The sequence below is a fragment of the Gossypium arboreum genome, chromosome 6, assembly GCF_025698485.1.
Source record: "Gossypium arboreum isolate Shixiya-1 chromosome 6, ASM2569848v2, whole genome shotgun sequence".
Lineage (NCBI taxonomy): Eukaryota > Viridiplantae > Streptophyta > Magnoliopsida > Malvales > Malvaceae > Gossypium > Gossypium arboreum.
In genome coordinates, this window is record NC_069075.1 from 59,407,519 (window position 1) to 59,413,719 (window position 6,201).

Genomic DNA, 6,201 nt, shown 5'->3' on the forward strand with positions numbered 1-6,201 from the left:
GCATTTGGCATCTGCAAAAGTGCTTCAATAAACAGTAAGTTAATATGTAGTTTCTTTAAAACTTTAAGGAATTTACCAAATTGTTCATCTGAGCGGTCTTTCCTTGTCGCATTGGGGTATGGCACACGAGGTTTATATTCTGTACTCACCGGCTTTGGGTCATTTTGGCCTACCTCATTCTTACCTTTGCTTACCACCGTTTCTAGCCTTGGTTTTGCAACTAACCCTTCCTCATCTTGAATGGCAATCGCGTTGAGTTGTACCCTTGGGCTAGATTCAGTGTTGCTTGGTAGGCTACCTTGTCGTCGTTCAAAAATTAACTTAGCGAGCTGGCCAATCTGAGTTTCGAGCCCCTAGATTGATGCTTGTTGATTTTTGAGTTCTGTCTCAGTATTCTGAAAATGAGTTTCTGACACTGAGATGAATTTGGTTAGCATCTTCTCAAGGTTCAGCTTCTTTTCTTGCTGGTAAGGTGGTTGTTGAAAACCCAGAGGATGTTGTGGCCTTTGATTTCCTTGACCGCCCCATGAGAAATTGGGATGGTTCCTCCAACCTGCATTATAAGTGTTACTATATGGGTTATTTTTGGGATCTAGAGTTATTGTTACCCATATATTGGACTTGTTCCTCCTCAATGCTAGGTTTGAAGGGTTGATATTCTGTGTATGCTCCTCCTCCATTTGAATCACACCTCATCACTTGATGTACCTGAGTAGGACCACACAAACCGTCAATCTTTTTATTTAAGAGTTCTGCTTGGTTAGATAGCATAGTAACCGCGTCGAGGTTGAAAACACCGGCTGCTTTTGTCGGCTTTGTTCTCATAACTTGCCACTGATAGTTATTCAGTGACATCTCCTCAATAAACTCATAAGCATCTTTAGGTGTTTTATTCCACCAGTAGCTGCGTCAACCATTTGTCGAATTGAAGGATTCAGACCATTATGAAAGGTTTGAACCTGTAGCCAGAGTGGTAACCCATGCTGAGGGCATCTTCGTAAAAGGTCTTTCTATCTCTTCCATGCATCGTAGAGTGTCTCTAAATCCATCTGCACAAAAGAAGAGATATCATTACGTAATTTAGCCGTTTTAGCCGGCGAAAAATATTTTAGTAAAACCTTTTCGGTCATTTGTTCCCAAGTAGTGATTGAGCCCCGTGGTAACGAATTCAACCACTGTTTAGCTTTGTTCTTCAAAGAAAAAGGGAATAACCGAAGGCGAATGGCGTCATCAGAAACACCATTAATTTCAAATGCATAGCATAGTTCCAAAAAGTTTGCTAAGTGAGCGGTGGGATCTTCGTCCTGCAAACCATCAAACTGAACAAATTGCTGTATCATTTGAATTGTGTTAGGTTTCAGTTCAAAAGTATTTGCATCTACAACAGGTCTAACTATGCTTGATTCAGTTCCTGTTAAAGAAGGTTTAGCATAATCATACATAGTGCGCGGAGTAGGATTCTGATTTACTGGATTAACAACAATCATAGGAGGTATCAGGTTTTCCTGATTTTAACCCATCTCATTGCTTGAGGTTTGAATATCGTCATCTTGCTCGTTCTCTGTGTATCTTAAGTTTCACCTTATTTCTCTTTGGTTTCTGCGAATTGTGCGATCGATCTCACTATCAAAAAGTAATAGTCCTGATGGGCTTCTCCTAGTCATAAACTACAAAGACCTGTCAGAAGAAAATAAATGAAGAATTAGAAAAGAAAATAAAAATTTAAATTGCAATAAAAGTAAAATGGATAAAGTAATAAAAATCGAGTGTTCCTAATATCTTAGTTCCCCGACAACGGCGCCAAAAACTAGATACGTGATATTTGTGATAGGTTTTAAATATTTATAATGAATCATTCTTGAAACTAACTATTATCACGATGAAGGCAAGTGTACCTTTCGAACAGTAGTAAAGCTTTAGCAAGACCGCATTATCGAACCCAAAGGAACTAAAAGTACTAGTATCAACTTTCTTTTTATTATCTAGCCTAAAAAAATAAAAAGGTTTTGTTTATCTAACTAATTAATTAAACTAAGAAATCATAGAAAAGAAATTTGGGGAAAATACTTTTTGGAAAATTCGATTGATTAAGACAATACCTAAGGAAAAATCCACCTAGACTTCACTTTTTATTTGACACTGAATCAGACGAATTATTCATTCAACTTGTTCCGTAGAGATCCTTAAGTTATATTATTATCTCTCTCGAGACTAACAATGTCTAACCATAGATTGAATAATTGAAATCTCTTTCTAATTAACGCCAAAGTTTTGCATTAACTCGATCTATGGATCCCCTTATTAGGTTTCACCGTACTCCAGAAAAATCTTGTCACCCTATCTCTAGGTGCGCAACCAACTCCGCTTAATTATGACAAATTTACTCTTAGACAGGGTCTATTCCTCCTCTGAATAAGAGCTTAACTTGAATCAATATCCTGGAATATCAAAACAAGAATTAAGAACACATAATTAAGAACAAGTCAAATATTTATCATACAATTTAGATAATACTAACAAGATCTGTCTTAGGTTTCATTCCCCTTAGGTATTCAGGGGTTTTAGTTCATACTAATGAAAGAACACATCTTAAAAGAATAAAAATAATAAAACATAGAAAACCCAAAACTCCTGAGGGAATATGAAGGGAGATCTTCAGTTTTGATGGTGAATCCGGCTTCTGAGATGGATCGATCACTTTCCTTGAGAAATTCCTTGCTTCCTCCTCTGCGCCCCCCTCTTCTTCTATTCTAGGGTGTATTTATAGGCTTTGGAATGCCTAAGAGCCCACAAACGTGGCCTTTTCCGAATAGGACTCTGCTTGGGCTCGACAGGGACATGCCCGTGTGCGATTACTTCAGGCTGTGGTCAAGCCTGTTAAATAGGCACGGGCCTGTGGTCTACCCGTGTGAGTCGTGCTTCGATTCTGCCAAATTGGCACGACCATGTGGTCTACCCGTGTGAGGAAGTCCAGGCTGTGTTGATTTCATATGTTAGCCTATTTTCTCCGTTTTTGCCCCGTTTCTCGTTCCTTTCACTCTCCTATGCTCACCTAAGTATAAAACATGAAATTAAGACATTAGGAGCATTGAATTCACCAGATTTAATGAAAAATCATCCATAAATGTGCTAAGCATGGGATAGAAATATGTATGAATTACGGTTTATTAGTTGTGAAATAAACAAATTTTGTGAAGGGACTTCTCATGAAAACCCTAATAGGACCATTTTGTAAAGTTTGCAAAATAGATAGTAATGTTGTGAAATATTAGAAATTTGGGGTTGTCATAAGAGAGATAAATGGTCGCTTAGGTTTGAATAATAAGGAAACTCGATAAAAATTGATTTTTAGGCCTAGGGGTAAAATGGTCACTTTGTGAAAGTCTAGGATCAAAATAGTCATTTTTCCCAAATCATAAATTATTGAGCGTTTAGATTTAATTGATGATTAAATGACTAAATGTTTCCATTTTAGATCAAGAAATACAAAATCTGAACCTAGATCGAGGAAAGGCCAAGCAAGTAGATTAAATCAACTATGTAAATAATACAACTACATTGTTATTATATGTGTTTGCATTGATATAGCATAAACTGTTTGTCTGTGGAAATGATTATGTATGATGAATATTGAGATAGTAGAACTCCCGTTTGAAATAAATCAGATATTCATGCCATGACATTTGACTTATTTGTGTGCTAGTGTAAGACATGTCTGGGACATGCATTTGCCACATTATGAGAGCCAGTGTAAGACCATGTCTGGGACATGGCATCCGCATTGAGACGAGAGCTAGTGTAAGACATGTCTGGGACATGCATCGGCTGCGAGATGTGTTAGTGTAAGACCGTGTTTGGGACATGGCATCGGCACAGATATGTGAGAGCTAGTGTAAGACCATGTCTGGGACATGGCATCGACTTGATGGATTAGCCAGTGTAAGACCATGTCTGGGACATGGTTTCGGCATTATACCCTAAGTTTGAGGCTTAGTGAATATCTAATAACATTCTAAATGGTTCAACGGTGAGGGTTACAGTTTGAGTTAAATGAGAAAAGTATAACGATGTTGCGAGTGATACAGGTACCTATTTGAAATGTATGAGATGTGAGCTCAATATATGCTATGTGAATTGTATTGGATAGTGATAAGTAAGTTGTGCTTATGCCTACTTTTGTACTATGAGCATGATGATGAATGGTAAAGTTGTTGTTATATTAATTTGCATGCAACTTACTAAGTTTTATGCTTACTCCCTCTCCTTTCCATTTTCTTATAGTGCCGCCTAATTAGCTCGAGGATCATCGGACGTCGGAGGCATCGATCACACTATCAACCGAAGCACTTGGTATAGCTGGTTTTCTTATTTTTAATATGGCATGTATAGGGCTTAGACTTTTGAGTTTTGTGTCAATGTTAATTTGGCCAAATGTGTTGGCTTGGGATGAATCCCTTCATTTTGTATAAAGCCTTAGATAATGGCTAATTTTCATTATTGATATATGAAAATGATGATATTTTCATGGATGAGTAAATTGCATGAATGAGATAATGCCTTGTGTGGCTGATTAGACCTTATATTGTTGGGTGGATTTGTCATGTTAGATGTTATGTAGGTTTGTAACATCCCAAAATAGGGCCTAAACGGAACAGTGGTTGTGAAACCACAAATTTGAGATTGAAAAATTTATGTTGATCAATTTTTATAATTTACCGAGTGATTAGATGCATGTGTTAGAGTATCGATGGAAAATTTTATAGATAGCATGCTTAATTTGCCTACTAGGGCTTAATTGAAAAAGTTGATAAATATGAGTTTTAGATGCTAAAGGATTAAATTGAAGAGTATAATTGAAGTAGAGGTCCTTAAATGGTAATTAGACCATTAGGTTTTCGTGGACAAAAATGGACATACATAGATATAAATAACTAAAGTTTTAATGAAGGGTATTTTAGTCATTTGGTAATTAAAAGATTAAAAAAGGGAAAAATATGGCAAAATGTGCCCATCTACTTCATTAGGCCGAAGTTTCAAGGGTTCTTCATAGCTTGGGTTTTGTCAAGCTTCCATGCTTTATAGTAAGTGATTCCAAGCCCCGTTTTTAATGTTCTTTACGTTTTTGAAGTCTCGGTAACTAGATTTAGCTTATTCTAGCTATAATTTAACCTAGGGTTCATATTTGGAAAAATACCCATAGGTGAAATGTGTTTATTTTGATGTTTTATGGTAGAATATGAAGCTCAAAATTATGTTAAACGACTTGAGCTAAGCAATTTTAAGCGAAAACGAGTAAAATGACATAATCGGTAAAAATACCTAATGGTGATAAGTACATGTTAGAGTGGGAATTTGATGTTTTCGTTGGTAAATAAATGTTCAAGATGTCATAAAACATAAGAATTAGGGATAAAGTTTCATTTCCGAGCCTTGGGGAAAAAGTGTAAATATGCAAAAATTTAGGGGCAAAATCATAATTTTACCAAAGTTAGAGTTAATGACTGTTTTGATAAATGTGAATATTAAATAAATTAAATTTCCTATTATAGATCAGGAAGAACGAAATTTGGGGTTAGACCGAGGAAAGAAAATTGTTGAGGACTAAATCAAAATATTTGATCGTAATTTGTATCGAGGTAAGTTTGCGGTAAATAAATGAAATTTTTTATTATTTATAATAATGATGTTATTTTTCAGCATCTATATATTTATTTTGTAAATTTATTCCTTGATGATTCAAGCAAGAATTGACGGAGAAATGATACTTAAAAGTCCCAGTTGAACCTTAGGAATGTGTAGGATACAAATGTCATGACATTAGGGTTTAAGGATACCAAGTAAGACCATGCCAAGGCATGGCATTGGTAAGTTTTAACAGGCAAGGAAATCATGTAAGACCATGTCAAGACATGGCATTGATAAACTACGATAAGGCAAAGATCCCATGTAAGAGGCATGGTAATGGTGAGTTCATAAGGCAAGGATACCATGTAAGACCATGTCAAGACATGGCAATGGTAAGTTTAAAAAGGAAAGGTACCAGTGTATCCTTAGTATTCCAAATGGTTCAACAAAAAATTCAAAGAGTGTACCAAAGGGAAGGTAAGATAAGTCCATGTTCGAAAGGTTTAGGTTATCTTGATAATTCATTTAGAATGTTGTTATTTATTTACATGCAAACTTACTAAGGTTTATGCTGAC

General features: G+C 36.0%; 1 non-coding gene across 1 annotated transcript; it reads left to right on the plus strand.

The window, feature by feature from the left end:
* The first annotated feature begins 975 nt into the window (after window positions 1-975).
* Window positions 976-1,082, plus strand: LOC128294545 (small nucleolar RNA R71). Its single transcript, XR_008284855.1, has one exon. It is a non-coding gene; the product is annotated as a small nucleolar RNA R71 (small nucleolar RNA).
* The last annotated feature ends 5,119 nt before the right edge of the window (window positions 1,083-6,201 follow it).